General features: G+C 43.3%; 1 protein-coding gene across 9 annotated transcripts in view; it reads left to right on the forward strand.

Annotated features, from left to right (window-relative positions):
* Positions 1-16,356, forward strand: part of FRMD3 (FERM domain containing 3) — a 285,855-nt gene that overhangs the window by 13,803 nt on the left and 255,696 nt on the right. The window contains exon 2 of one of the 9 annotated variants that reach the window (XM_070590819.1): positions 2,464-2,494. The exons of the other annotated variants lie outside the window; for them this stretch is intronic. The gene's annotated coding sequence lies outside the window, so the exon portion shown is untranslated. The remainder of the gene's footprint in view (positions 1-2,463; positions 2,495-16,356) is intronic. 9 annotated transcript variants of the gene reach the window in all.

Genomic DNA, 16,356 nt, shown 5'->3' on the forward strand with positions numbered 1-16,356 from the left:
TCATAGGCCTCTTGATATCCTTGAGTCTTATGTAAATAATATGCATTAGCTAGTTGACTACATTGAGATCCAGAGATGGTATGTGATTTGCCTAAGGTTGCATATTTAGCAAAGTTAGGATGAGATATGGATGGAGTTTCAGGTTTGCTCCTACTGTATTAAATATTACCATTATTTTGGTTTTGAATCTTCCTTGGTAGTCTAAATGATGTAGTTGTTTTCCACTGACAACTTTTTTAATCATATAAGAGAAAAATTGTACACTGACCACATTTCTGGGGCAAGCAAGCATCTTGATATCTTAGACCTGTCATCTAAGGACAGAGTTTTAGTTCTTCTCTACTTTCTTTTAGTCAATATGTGGCTCAATGTATATCAAAATGAAAATTGCAATCAACTTATCATGTATTCATGAATATTTTGCAATCTAATGTAACTAGGTAATTGAAAGATATCCTCCCTTTCCCTTTACATGTTTGGCGTGGTTCAGACATTGTTTGTAGTTTGGAATTTCAAATTAACTTCCAAGAAATTGCAAAAAAAAAAAAGAAAAAGCAATGAAGGATGATGTCAATAGAATTTTCTATCTATCCTCTATGGTAGTTTACCTTACAGTTTTGAGGTTGACTCTGGAAGTGGAAATCTTAGCAATCCTAGACCATAGTATTTGGAGGACTTCTAGAAAAATATGAACACGAAGTGTTCATTGGTGAGGCACTAGCTATATCCTTGTCAGGCTTTCTTTGTTTTGAAGGCCTATGTAGTAGAGCAATAAAATTGCTAGAGTCAGGGATGGAAAAAACACTTCATACCACCTGGAACCTTGTCAAGGATAACCTCACTTCTAGTGTTCCCAAACCTCAAGGGAGATGTATTTCTGCTGAGGAGCATCATGGCATGGGGGCACCTTGAAGGACACCTTTTGTCCCCAGGTTTGGAGACATAGCTTCTCTACCAGGTGTAGATGGCACCTTGTTGGTTAAGTGCTGATTAAGAGGAAAAAAAGGAGGAAAAGTGGTACAGTCATTCAAGGGCAACACCAAGTCTGAGTTTGCAGTGCCAGCAGCGGTGTGGAAATTTGAGAATAGAAAATTAGAAGAACAAAGCAGATTTTAATCATGTGCCACAGAGAAGAAGGTGGTTCAGGTTTATCTCCAAATTGTACCTTCATTAGAGAAAGGGAGGCTTTTAATGCTATTATCCAATATTTACTGTTTAAGATTTCTTTCTTCCTTTCCACCAGTCTTTCTTTAGACCACTCATTGGGTGGCAAATGCCAGCCTTTTTTCCCTCAATGTATTGAGCAGTTAGTAAATATAAAACATTTTCTTGGTGTTACTGGAAATGGAGGGAGGGAGAAAGAAAGAGAGAGAGATTTATTTTGAGATTCAAGATCTTTACCCTTTAGGAGATTTCAGTCTGAAGACAAAATTGAAGATTAAGAATTTTTCCCCTCCCATCTTTCTATACATCTATCTGTCCACTCATCCGTCCATTCATCTATCAATACACCCACCCTCTCCTCTACTCATCCATCCATCCACCTGTCCATCCATCCAGCTGTCCATCCATCCATCCATCCAACAGACATTTATGGAGCACCTCTGTTAAGGACTGGTCTGGGTACCAAGATACAAAGATAAATGAGTGTGATCCTTTCCAGTTTAGTAGAGAAGACAGGCACATAAACAGATTCAAGGTTGCACCACTATGATAGAAAAACACCAAGACATTATTGGAGCAGATGGAGGAGCCAACAGTACAGCTGAGGGGTAGCTCGGAGGAAGATGTCACCCCCCTTTATCTTTAGTCACTATGAAGCCACTACTCCTCAAAAGGATATTCTCTGAAATGGATCACTGATATTTTCTCATTCAGACTGAAGTGTGGATAAGGGCATCTTTAAGAACTTTTCCCTTCTTCTTGAAAACATCTCAGCAAAAACTGTACCTTGCTATAAAATGTGATTTCAAGAGAAGTCACACAACCCCTTCTGTTTCCTACCAGATTTTCACTCCCAAAGTTTGTCCTATATAGAAATTCTGAAGCAGCCACTGGGGCTCCTAATCCAGCCTGGGAAGGACAGCATAGGTTTTTGGGAGGAGATGATATCTCAGATGAGTTTTAAAGAAAAAGTAGGCATTGTCTGGCAGATAAGTTGGGAAAGTGTGTTGAATGGGGGCAGTTAGGGAAATAAGGGCATTCTAGCAGAAGGCTGAGCATAGGAAAACACATGGTGTTTGTGGGGAACTAAAAGAAATGCATTATGATTTTGTGTATTAACAGAGAGGTCCATGAGATGCAGTGGGGTGTTGGCAGTTACCTGTTCAGTCTATGAAGATGATGGAGTGGAAAGTTGGAGTCTAGAAAATAATATTGGCTACTGTTTACTATGGAATAATTAAGACAATGCCACTGAGACATGGTTTGTATGGTTCAATGACCTGAAGATTTGTTTTGCAGGGCCAGCTTGGCTACACTTCCAGAGCTAGAGGTAAGATGCATTGGGTGTTGTATCTCAGGCTTTGAATGCCTGAGGAATTCTGGAGTTTTCCAGTTCTTAGTTAAGGTTTTAAACTTTTATGTGCTGTTGGGTGATGATGGTTCCACGACTTGTGACCTTCCATGACCTGGAAGCCCAGCAACGAAGCAAGTCTTTAATTACAGATCAGGAAATTGACAGACCTTTCCAAGGCAACCTACCCCATTAACCTGTTAGGGTAGTCCCGAGCCCAACCAGAGAGGGCCTGATGGAAGTAGTTGTTGAGCTCCAGGAAATAAGTGTGGAACAGAAGTGACAGGAAGTGAAAAAGGGCTTCCAATCCGCTTTAGACCAGTGCTCTGCAATAGCATCTGGGCGATGATGAACTGTTCTATATCTGTGCCTTCCAGTTCGGTACCTACTAGCCCCACATGGCTATTAAGCACTAAAATGTGACGAGTGTCACTGAGGAACTGAATTTTCAAAGTTATTTAATTTTAATTCATTAAAACCTAAATTTAAATAGCTGCAATGCTCGATGCTACCATATCGGACAGCACCGTGTTAGCCTCTTAACGATGTTGCCTCTGCAAGGGGAGAGGAATTGAGAGTCCAGGTGGAGAGAAGCACAGGAGAACTTCCTTGCTTTTCTCTATTTACTTCTGTACCATTTGAACTCTTGGTAAACATGTGTTACTTTTGTAATTTGTAAAACATAAGTCATTTTGAAGATATACATGCCTTTATTCCCAGAGAGGGCTTAGAAAGTTGGTAAGGATTTTCGACTTTTAGTCCAATGCCTGCATCTTTCTCAGGAGAACCTGAAGTCCAGAGAAGAGAAGGATGCACTTAAGCTGGTGAGTGACGGAGAGGACTTGGACCCAGGCCTCCAGACTCCCATTTGCATGGTTCTTTTCTCTTCACGATAAGGCAATGTTTATGTGAACTTGGTTACCACTGCTATGTTTTTTTCTTTGTACATGGAAGTAAGTGACATACAATGATTGAAGTTCAAATTCTACTGTCCATTGCTGGTATATAGAGCACAGTGACTTTTGTGGTTTTTGGTTTTGTTTTTTTTGGAGAAGAAAATTGGCCCTGAGCTAACATCTATTGCCAATCCTCCTCTTTTTGCTTGAGGAAGATTGACCTTGAGCTAACATCTGTGCCAATCTTTCTCTATTTTGTATATGGGATGCCACCACAGCATGACTTGATGAGAAGTGTGTAGGTCTGTGCCAGGATCTGAACCTGTGAACCCCGGGCTTCCAAAGCAGAGTGCACAAACTTAACTGCAATGCTGCTGGGCTGGCCCCTGACTTTCATATAGTAACCTTGTGTCCTACAACCTTGCTATAATCCCTTATTAGTTCCAGGAGTTTTTTGTTGATTCTTTCCAATTTTCTACATAATGATCATGTCAGCTGTGAACAATGACAGTTTTATTACATCCTTCCCAATCTGTATGCCTGTTGTTGCCTTCCGTTGCCTTTTTGCACTGGCAAGGACTTCCAGTGTGATGTTGAAAAGGAGTGGTGAGAGGGGACATCCTTGCCTTGTATCTGATCCTAGTGGGAAAGCTGTGAGTTTCTCACTGCTGAGTGTGATACGAGATGTAGGGTTTTTTGTACCTATTTTTTATCCAGTTGAGAAAGTTCTCCTCTATTATTAGTTTACTGAGAGTTTTTATCATGAATGGGTATGGGATTTTTGTCAGATGCTTTTCCTGCATTTATTGATATGATCATGTGATTTTTCTTTCTCGGTTTGTTGATGTGACGGATTATATTAATTGATTTCTGGGTGGCGAGCCTGCCTTCCATACCTGGGATGAATCCTACTTGGTTGTGGTGTGTAATTCTTTTTGTACATTGTTGGATCATCTAATGATTTAGACAAAGGAAATTAACTCCTAAAACTTCTAATTATTGATAAATAACATCTCTCAAATCAGTAATTTTACCCCATCATTTATTTTGGAGATAGTGTCTTTTCTCTTTAATAGTTATTATAGAGCACATAGTAAAAGTTCAAGTAATACAAAAGGTTATTCAATGAAAAAATCACCTTCCAAACCTGACCCCATGTGTTTCTCAGAGGTCACCACTCTTCACATCTTTTATTAGGGAATAATAACAACCCCGTTGAGGGGTAGCTTGTATGGGCCAGAATGAGGAGAATTGTTTTATAGGGTTAACTTGGCTGGCACTTCTAGAAGTAGAGGTAAGACATGTTGGGTTTTTTGTCTCAGGCTCTGAATGCTTCCAAAAATGTCAGAGCCCACTTTATATTTACGTTTCTCTAAGTTCCTTTATTCTCTTTGGTGGGCTTGTATTTGTGCTGGATGATTGATAGTCACATCCCAGTTTTTTGGGGTGTCCTCACTGCTTCTTCCATCATGTCATTTTATTTTCCTCCTTTCCAGTGCGACTGGAATAAATACTCTTCCCCCTTCTCTGCTTGCCTCTGTGTCTTGCACACTTAGGATGCTTCAGAGAGGACCTTTCCCCCCAAGGACCTTGTTTAAAATTCCACTCCCTCAGTGATGTGTGAAGAAGAGTCAGAGATGCTGAAAGCCATCTGACCTGTGAGATTCCTTCCAAGGAATAGTGATTCATGTAGATCCCTGAGGACCCGACACAGTGGGGACAAGAGGAAAGGGGCCTGGCCTCAGGGAGGAGGAAAGCGGAAAGGGAAGGCCTGGAGATTTCTCAGTCGTGTGTGAGCGGGATGCAGCGAGGGTATCAGGTGCATGTCTGACCACTCGTCCCTGGTCTCACTTTTGCAGGAGGGCTTAGAAAGGTTCTCCAGTCGATCAGTTGATCAACCAGTGAGCATTTACGGAACCACACAATTTTAATGCCCCATCACACACACTGTCTGAGTCTTCTCTCTAAAGTGACACTCCTGATCACATTGCTCCTTGTCACTTTTTCATAGCACTTATGGCTGTTTATTAACTCCTTTCTTCGGGTGCCTGCTTGCTTGTCTTCCCAGGTAGATGGGGGCAGGGATGCTGCTGCTCCCAGGGTCTAGCACATCCCCAGCGCCTGGGACACCACAGGTGCTCAACACAAACATTGGTTGGCTGAAAGAATCCATACGTGAACACACTTTACCAAATAGTCATGACAGTGGTGACAGGGACTGCCACAGTCTGTTCAGTACTTGCTACAGTGCCAGCCCCCCACTAAGCTCCTTTCCTTTCATTTCATCCTAGAAGCAGCCCTATGAAGTGGCAATCCATGTCTCTGTGTTACAGGTGTGGAAAATGGGCCACAGAGATGTATCCTGTCCCAAGTCCCAGAGCCAGTGAGTGGGGGGCTGAGATTTGAAACCTGCTCTGACCAAGACTAAGAAGTTTAACAAACTAAAGTGTAATCCCTAGAGATGTCAGGCTAAGCGGTACCTTCAGAAAGGGGGCCGGCCATAGAGCAGGTTTCTGCCTTCCAGGTGAGGTCTGGCGATGGTAGGAGACCAGGCACCTGCTCTTCAGAAACTGAGATGGAGACACACACACACACACACGCACACACACATACAGAGACACACACAAAGGCCATCAACAGAGTGCTGTGGAGCGGGTTTATCCCTGATTCGGGTTCATGGGAGATATTTTGAGCAGTTGTGAATCATTTAGGTGCTGAGGCAGAAACGCTCCCTGGCATTGAATCCTAACTGAAAATTGTGCATGAAGTTAAAGTCAAGCACTTCAGCAGTTACTCATTTATTTTCCTGTTAATGAATGGGGGAGGGAAAACCACCCTTCAGCCATCAGCCATGTGTCTGACCTTTTTGTTTTTCTTTCCTGGCTCTCCAGATGGCCCTTCCGTGTTGCGAGTCTTTTTATTTTTGTTATGTCATGTGTTACCAAATACCTGAGAGCCATTTTCCCCTTTGGGTGCCCAGAGAGCGCTCAGTCTGATGCATTTTCCTACCAGGAGAGCTCCAGCAGAGAGAAGAGGCCTAATGAGCGCCTTTATGCTGTTTGGGGACCAACTGAGCCGATTATGGTGAATTTATACAGCACATTGTATTTTGTAAAAGTCCTCACCTTCAGTTTATGGTCATTGCCTAAGTCATTCATTAAGCAGGGAAGGAGAAGAACCTGGAAGATGCAGGCCCCACAGCCAGGCTCAGGCTGGTGAGGTAACCGGGGCAGGACAGAACTTTCAAGAGGGACCAGGTACATCTTGTGAATGAGGGTCAGGCCAGTTCAGAGTCTCTGAGCGGGATCCTCTCACGTCTGTTTGTTTAACAGCTTTATTGGGATATAAAATACATGCCATACAAGTCACCCATTTAAAGCCTGCAATTCAGTGGTTTTCAGTAAATTCACAGAGTTGTGCAACCATCACCACAGTCAATTGTAGAACGCTTCATCCCCTCCAAAGGAGACATCAGACCCCTTGGTTGTCACTCTTCCAACCTCTGCATTTCTTCCGGCCCTAGGCAACCACTAATCTGCTTTCTGTCTCCATAGATTTGCCTGTTCTGGACAGATCATATGATGGAATCATACAATGTGTGGTCTTTGTGACTGGAGTCTTTCAGTTAGCATAAGGTTTCCCAGGTTCCTCTATGTTGTTGTTTCAGGACTTCATTTCTTTTTATTACCAAATAATTTTCCATTGTATGGTGGTACCACAATGTGTTGATCCATTCATTGGTTGATGGATATTTGAGTTGTTTCCACTTTTTGGCTCTTATGAATATTGCTGCTATGAACGTGTGTGTGTGCGCACATTTTTGTGTGGATGTATGTTTTCATTTACCTAGGAGTGGACAGAATTACTGGTTTATGTGGTAACTGCATGTGTAACTTTTGAAGAACTGGCCGACTGTTTTCCACGGTGGCTGCACTATTTTACATTCCCACCGACAGTGTGTGAGGGCTGTGATTTCTCCACGTCCTCACCAGGAACACTTGCTATTATCTGACTTATTGATTGTAGCCATCCTAGTGGGGTGACGTGGTGAAGCGAATTTGCACTGTGGCTTGGGCTTGCATTTCCCTGATGGCTTCAACCTGCATCTTGACAGGAAATTTTTCCTGAGGCTGCTGGACGTTCTGTTGGGGTTAACATTTGAACAGGTGAGGAGAGTGGGACTGTCTCTGGAGCCCGACTCTCCTCAGGCAGCCTCATGGCCATGGGCACCCCCACCCTGAGCCTTTTCCATCTGTAGGGCATGGTGGACCATGACCGAAACACTGCCCAGGCCCTCACTCTGTTAGCCACTGTCAGAGTTGGCCTTCTGCTGTACTGGCCATTTTTAGTTATCACATGATCCACTAGCAAAATGAAGATTCAAATCAATTTGCTTTGAAAAGTCAGTTACAGAGTTGTCCTGTCATACCTACAACATTAGTTATGAAAGTTTCTAAGGTCATAAGCGTTTTTATGAAGACGCTGTACATCAAGCCCACAGCACAGAAGAATGTATATGTGTTCTAGCTTTCCTGTGTCCTCGAGAATGAAGAGATAAGCAGAGCCAAATCCTCTGAAATGTAGTTTGAATTAAATTCTTTGTTTAGAGATAGTTGTAAATTCACAGGTAGCTGTAAGAAGTAATACTGAGAGATCCCATCCTTGGATCTGTTTCACTGTGAGAGAAAGTGAAGATTTACTGAGGAATTGGAAAATAACTCTGGAAGTGAGCCAAGAATTCAAACTCTGCTGCCGTCAGCTCCTGCTTTTCCCAGGATGAGGGCCATAGGACCCAACGATCTTATGAGCTGCTCTCAAGGATGGTTCTTTCTTGACAGGGGCTCTTTAGCTTTGCGATTTCTTTTGGCTTAAAGTAGACAAACCTAATATCACACCCCTCTCTTCCCTCTCATCTCTGCTCTTAAGGGTCAGATGCTAATATTGAGTACTTTCTACCATGGCTGCTGCTACCCCTAATCCACTGAACTTTTAAAGGAAATTACGCCTGCCAAAGATCTCATTTTAACTTAGACCTACCCACACTGGGGAAAAAATCCTCTAAATGAGGCAAAGAATGTAGATGAGCTAAAGACTATAAAGTTAGTCAGTGTGGTACCTGGCATTCATTTGGATTCGGTGCTCTCATTGCTTCCACACGTATTTATAGAATCATCACTCTGTGTGAGGCCCTGTTTGAGGTGCTAGGGTCACAGTGAGAGCACAAAACCCACAGAAAGCCCTGCCCTAATGGAGCTTACATTCTCCTGATGGGAGACCAAAACATTTAAAACAACAACAACAACAACAAAATAAAATACAGAGTATGCCAGTTGTTGGGAAAAAAGTGTATGGGGGGTGCTGGTGGGAGGGGGAGGGACTGGAGATGGATTCCAGTCTTTAGAATCTTTTAATATGATGAAATATGTTACTTTTCCAGGACTTATTTATGATCTAAATGGAAGGTTGTACGTGTTGACCACCTTTACCCATTTCGCTCACCCTCCACCCCCACCTCTGGAAATCACTAGTTTATTCTTTGTGTCTATGAGTTTGTTTTTTAGTCTTTTAGATTCCACATATAAGTGAGATCAAACAGTATTCATCTTTCTTTGTCTGACTTATTTCACTTAGCATAATGCTCTCACAGTCCATCCATGTTGTTGAAAATGGTGGTTTTTCTTCTTTTTTGTGGTTGAATAATATTCTTCTTTATCCGTGCTTCTGTCGATGGATACTTATGCTGTTTCCACATCTTGCCTATTGTAAAAAATGCTGCAAAGAACATGGGATGCAGATATCTTTTCAGTATAGTGATTTTGTTTCCTTTGGATAAATACCCAGAAGTGGAATTGCTGGATTATACTGTAGTTCTATTTTTAATTTTTTGAGGAACTACCATACTGTTTTCTATACTTGTTGCCCCAACTTACACTCCCACCAGCAGTGCACAAGAGTCCCCTTTTCTCCGCATCCAGTGGATTCCAGTTTTAAACGAGGTCAGGGAAGCCCTCCCTGGGAAGGTGGCCTCAGAGCAGGGGCTGGTGAACCTTTTCTGCAAAGGGCCAGATAGTACGTACTTTAGCCTTTGCTGGCCAACTGCTCAACAACGTCCTAGTGCAAACGCAGCCCTAGACATTACGTAAAGGGATGAGCATGGCTGTGTCTCATGAAACTTCGTTTACAGAAATAGGCGATAGACCAAGTTTGGCCCAGGCTGCAGCTTGTCAATCCCTTGCATTAGAATAAAATGTGAAGGAGGTGAGAAATCAGGCCCTGCAGATATCTGTGGGGAGAGCATTCCAAGCAGAAGGATCAGCCAGTGCAAGGCCCTGGGGTAGTGTGTAAGAAGAACAGTAAGAGCTGAGTGAACACGTGGAAGGGCAGCAGGAGATGAAGTGAGAGAGACGGTCAGGCCAGTCCTACAGGGGTTCGCAGGCCAGTGTAAACTCAGTACATGTTTATTAAGAAGATTCAAAGAATAGTCAATGAACTGCTTTTTTAACAATGGAAGTATGAGATGCATATAGAAAAGAATGCAAAATTATAAGTGTACAGCCTGACACACTTTTATAAAGCTAACACTCTTGGGTGAAGCTCCAGAAACACCCCATGACTGGCACCCCAGAAGCCCTCCTCATGCCTCCTCTGGGGCGCAACTCCCGGGGGGTGACCACCATCTTGGCTTCTAACACCATAGGTTAGTGGTGCCCATTGGTGAACTTCATAGAATTTCTCATAAGGGCATCGTGTAGTTGGCACCCGGTTGTCTTCTTGCGTCTGGCTCCCTGTACGCATGGCCATGTTTTTGAGATGCATCCTTGTTGCTGCTTGTAGTTGCAATTCTTTAATTCTCACTGATGTGTGGGAGTCAATTCTATGAATATGACATTATTTAGTTATTTTTTCTACTGTTGATAGACAGTTTGGGCCATTACAAACTGGTTTGTTAGCTTTAACTTTTTTTTTTAATAAATAGTAAACTCTTAAGTACACAGAGCCAGCTAAATATTTAGGGGCTTTTGGAGTTTTTGGAAAGCTTTTGTTTGAGAACAGGACAGGCCAGGACCATTCGCAGACCCGTCCAGGGGTGAGGTGGTCATCCTGCTGCTGCAGCTGAAGAGGTCAGAGCCGTCCGCGCTGCAGCTGCCTGGGCCTGGCAGGCAGTGGACGTTCATCACGAGTTGATGCGGTTGCTCAAGTTATCCTCGGCACACTCCTCCTTCCTCTTCATTGTTCCTCCAGCAGGTGTTTGTCTGTTCCAGAATGAGGCTCCTGTGTGGTGGGGCCTCCGGGGCTCTCACGAGCTCGTCCACAGCCACGATCTGTAGGATCACGAAGAACCTGCTTTCTCCAGACCTGTAAGCCCACGATGCAGGAAACTTTCTTCCCACGTCCTGGGAAGGAACTTAAAAATATAGCAACTCAAGGTGGAATCTGCCTAGAGAAAAGATGACTGTGTTGGCAAATATTCTTCATGAAGTGCTCAAGCAGCACCGTGAGCAGATCACTTTTTGATGATTTTGAAGCTGAACTTTATGAGAACGTAGTTCTTGTGCTGAGAATGCAGACCAGGTGCAGCTGTAGCATCATGAGCTGGAAATCTGATCACCTTATTAGGATGAACTTGGTGGCTCTCCCATTTCTCCCAGCCCCACCTGTCCTCTTGACCCTCTGCTCAGCCTGCACAACTCCCCTCCCATCTGTAAGTCATCCTCTTAGTAAACAGTGTGGCCCCAGCTGTTGATCAGGTGGTCTCAGCACCTGGCTAATCATGGAACACTCCCAAGTCACCAGCGGGTTTCCGTGGCCTCCGTGTCCTTGAGCACTCTCTGATCCGACTGGAGAGGGAAATTCCTCCTTGTGGACTCATTCTAAATTGAGGAGCCCAAAGAAGACAAACAAACTGGTAATCTGAGGAAATAATTAGGCTGGAAAAAGCAAGAGAGACCTTGCAAGTTAGCAGTTCTGAACATTCCTACATGTTTATACATATATGACACATATATGACCAGTTCCCAATAGCATGGGTATTTCTAAAATATTCCATTACTACTATGAGAATCACTGTAAAATACTCCTTTTGTGGTGAATTATTGTAGGAGGGGTGCTCTCCTTCTCCTGCGTGGAAGAAATTCTCATGACAGGAATAGACACCTGGCACAGAGTAAATGTGTGGGAATTGTTTACTGAAAGACTGAATATGGAAAGTCTGTCTTTGAACTTCCTGCAGCTACTCTGACATCCACTCTACTGGGGTCTCCAGAACCCAGCATTGCTCGTTGTTTGACTCTGGCTGACCCAGTCTGACCACCCAACATCTTCCAGAAGACTTCCTGTTGTTCATTCATTCATCTGATATTCGCTGTGCCAGGTACCCAGAGGGGATCTTGGGAAACAGCGGTGGACCAGATGAGATAACCTTGTGTTCTGTGGGGAGAGGTTGACAGGAAGCAAACACTCACGCAAATCAAAGTCATGACAGGTGCTAATGAGGTCTGTGCAGAAAATAAAGCTGGGTAAGGGGGTTAGAGTGCAGTAGAACAGGGAAGAGGGGTGTTCTCCATAGGTGGTCTTGGAAGGTCTCTGTCCTGAGGTGATATCTGAGCAGAGACTGAAGGAAGTGAGGGAGAGAAGTTAGTGGATATCTGGGAGAAGAGCGTTCCGGGAAAGGAGAAGAGGCTCAGAGGTCTTGGAGCATAAGAGAGTATGGTGTGTTTGAGGAACATGAGGGAGTGGAGCGAGTGAGGGGAGAGAGCTGGGAGAGAAGCCCAGAGAGGGAGTGAGGGCCCACCAGGAGGGTGTTACAGGTCACTGGAGGAACTTGGGGGCCACTGGAGGGCTCTGGTAGAGGCTGGCCTGCTCAGACTGTATGTTTTAACAGGATCCCTCAGTTGCTGTGTTGAGAGTAGGCCCAGGGGGACAGGAGTAAAGGCAGGGAGACCCCTTAGGAGGCTAGTGCACTACTCCAGGGGAGATGTGCCCTGTGTGGTGAGAAGTTTCAGTACGCCCAAGGCTGCCAGAATGTGCAGTGGTCCAGAACAGGCGGCTCTACTTTTGTGTGAATTTCAAGGTCAGGAGATAAACACCATCTTGGCCTTGGAGGGGGAGCTGGCAAGGGCTTCCCTAGTCCCCAGCCCCCACCTTCTTCTTCTCAGAGGGCTCACCACAGAACACAAACCTCAGCAGAGAGCAGTGTAGCATCGGGGTGTCACACATTCAGTGCCCACCTGAAATTACAGTAGGACCCCAAGTGTATCCTCCTCCTTCATCCGAACCCTTATTGTCGCAAGCAGGCAAGCAGCCCTACCCCCCTGAAAAGCTGGAAAAGCTCTCACCTAGCATTGGTCACACAGGGCCCCCACAAACTGTGCTTCCCCCTGACCTTCTTGCAGGACTGAGTTGGGCCATTTCTTTATTGAGATATAATTGGCCTATGACATTGTCTAAGTTTTAGGTGTAAAACGTGTTGATGTGATACAATTATATACTGCAAAATGATTACTACTATAGTGTTAGCTCATGCCTCTATCATATCACATAATTTTCATTTGTTTTTGAGGTAGGAACATTTAAGATCTACTCTCTTAGCAACTTTTAGTATGGAATACTATATTGTTGACTATAATCACTCTGCCATGTGTTAGATCTCCAGACCTTATCATCTTGTAGTGTTAAGTTTTTACCCTTAAGCCACATTGCCCCAATTCCACTACCCCCGGCCCCTGGTAGCCTCCATTCTGCTCTCTGTTTTTATGAGTTCCACGTTTTTAGATTCCACATGTAAGTGAGATCGTACAGTGTTTGCCTTTCTCTGTCTGGCTTATTTCATAATGCCCTCAAATTCCATCCATGAAATGGCAAGATTTCCTTCTTTCTCATGGCTGAATAATATTCCATTGTATAAATAGACCATATCTTCTTTATTTATTCATCTGTTGATGGATGCGTAGGTTATTTCCATTATTTTGGCTATTGTGAATAATGCTGAATAAATGAGAGTGCAGATATCTCTTCGAGATCCTATTTTCATTTCCTTTGGAAATATACCAAGAAGTGGGATTGCTGGATAATTTGGTAGTTCTAGTTTTAAATTTTGAGGAACCTCCATATTGTTTTCCATAGTGGCTGCACCAATTTATATTCCCATAAACAGTGTACAAGGGTTCCCTTTTCTCCACATCCTCTTACCACTTGTTATTTTTTGTCTTCTTGGGTATAGTCATTCTTACAGGTGTGAGGTGGAGTCAGGCCTTTTCTGTCCATGATTTCGACTAAATCAACTGGGGCACACTTTCCTCAGACTTTTCTGAGTCTGGACTCGCCTGGTTCACTTAGCTGGTAGAGGTGTGGCCCTTGAGTGTGGGCCATTCCAATCCTTCTGTCTGGTTTACACTGCTTCATCTTCACCATTTGGATTCTGGATTGGTTATCTGTTGCTGTGTAACAAATGACCATACTGAGTGCCTTAAAACAACACCTCTTTATTAGCTCTGTAACCAGCAGTCTGGTGGGCTCAGTTGGGTCCTATGGCCAGGGAATCACAAAGCCAAAATCAAGGCATCGGCTGGGCTGGGCTGTTATCTAGAGGCTCAGGGGAAGAATCTGTGTCCAAGGTCATTCAGGTTGGTGGTAGAATCCAGTTATTTTCGGTTATAGAACCGAAGTCCCCCTTTTCTTGGCTGTCGGCCAGGAGATACTCTCAGCTTCCAGAGGTCACCCACATTCCTTGTCATGTGGCCCCCTCCATCTTCAAACCAACAATGGTGCATCGAATTCTTCTCATGCTTTGACTCTCTCTGACTTCCCTTCTGCCACCAGCCGGAGAAAGGTCTTGGCTTCTAGGGCTCACGTGATTATGTTTGGCCAACCTGGATGATCCAAGATAACCTCCCTGTGTGAAGGTCAGCTGTGCCACGTAGCAGAGCAGAAGCATGGATGTGTTCTCTCATCACAGTGATAGATTCCAAGGATTAGGGCAGGGCATCACTATGGGGAATTTGGGAAATTCTACCTACCCCAACAGTCTTTGCTTCCAATATCGATGGTATTCACATACTTGCCTTTGCCCTCATGACTGGTGTACCTTGGCAATTACTACAGTGCATTTATTGCCAGGACCTGAGTTCCTTCATTTTTAGAGAGGCAGTTGGCATTTTGAAGCTGCTCAGTACCCCAGAACTCAGCATAGTGACCAGAAATCAGTGCTTAGTATTTCTGACTCTGAATGGCAGGGAACCAAGGAATTATGGCCTATTATATCATTATCTGATAGTTGAATCTTCTCATTAAAGGTAAAATTATGAGGGCTGAGATGTTCAAGGCACTTTTTGTGTTTGATTTAAAGTCTCCTGAATCATAATATGGGAAGGAATCTCTAATGTCCCTGAGCATCTGCTTTTACCCGTCACAGCCAAATTCCAGGTAACATACCAGATGAGTCTTCTCACCTCTGCTGGAACCTCTCATGATCGGGAGCCCATTACCTTATGATGCAGTCTATTCCATTCTATTTATTAAAACATTCTTCCTTCCATTGGCCCATATTGGCTTCCTTCTGACTTTCACTCAGAGTAGCCATTTATGGCCTATAGCCACACCAAATGCTTCTTTTCTCTTATAAAAAATGGTTATTAGGATGTTTGGAGGCAAGTATCAAGGCTGGGAACATCTCTTCTCCAACTAGACTCCAGCTTTGCCAGGTCACCTGGCATGTTACCTTCACTTCTGGTGCTGGATCCTCCTTCAGAATGTAGGCTCCATCACTCGCAGGAACCTTCTCTGTTGTACTCTGCTCCATATCCCTAGCTCCTAGCAAAAGGCATCATACAGATTAGGTACCATTACTATTTATGTTGGGACGCAGTCGCCTTTGGAACTTAGGTGTTTGTGTGTCCTCCCTATTGACATTGCTGAGTCTTGTGAGTCATCCCAAGTCTCTACCTAGAAACATTTAATGCTTTCTGTCTTAAATCCTTTCCAGAACAAGTCCCTTAAATAGAAAAATAAAAGAAGTTAATAAGTTAATGATTCAGCCACTTGAAAGAAGTTGCTTCCATGAGTAACAAATTTTGGTGCTTGATTTAAATTGTACCTCTTTTAGATTTGCAGTGGAAGGAGCATTCCTTCCACTTCATTCATTACTTCCAATTCATTACAGAGCAAAAAAGATCATACTAAACTTGGAATTGGTTTTCCTTCTCCTCTGTACTCAAGTGCGTGGAGTCACTTAATCAGATGTGTCTCTGAATGTGGGCAATTGCTGCAAGCGTGGAAATGAAGATTCACCAACAAGAAGAAGGAATTCCTCCCTAGAACAAATACATGTGGCTGCCTTTCTGCTTATTGCATAGCAATCACCTTGTTTACCCAGAGGCAGCACATAGGCATTTTCGTGGTGGGTACTTCCTGCAATATTCCAACATTGCTGCTCTGTTTTAAATGCTTAGTTTGTATAATATAATTATTGACACATTTGTATCATTTTTCTACAGAAATAAATGTGGGTGATTGTATCTGTAAGAAAGTACATTTAGAGCAACCAGCTTGGTAGCTCAACTCCATAACCTGAATGCATTATAATGTTCCCATGAAAGAACATTCCACACTTATAAAAATTTCAGGATGTAGTTCTGCTCTCTGAAAAATTAATGTGGTACCTTATATGTAGAACAAGGGATCTTGCCTTGTCTTCACAACATTTATCTTTCCTCTTTCCAACAGATATTTACTGATTCCTGTGATATGTAAGGAACTGCAGTTTTTAAGTAGAATTTTCATAGGAAAATCTCTGGTTGTATCATATAAGATCTATAGAAAGGCAATTAATGCAAACATTTTTTAGTGTCCTTTAATACTGTTTGATAAACATCAGAATAAACTAGATTAGTTTGTTTTTGACAACTTTGATCTGGACATAATGTATTTCACACATTATTGTAAAAATCA

The sequence above is a fragment of the Equus przewalskii genome, chromosome 22, assembly GCF_037783145.1.
Source record: "Equus przewalskii isolate Varuska chromosome 22, EquPr2, whole genome shotgun sequence".
Classification (NCBI taxonomy): domain Eukaryota; kingdom Metazoa; phylum Chordata; class Mammalia; order Perissodactyla; family Equidae; genus Equus; species Equus przewalskii.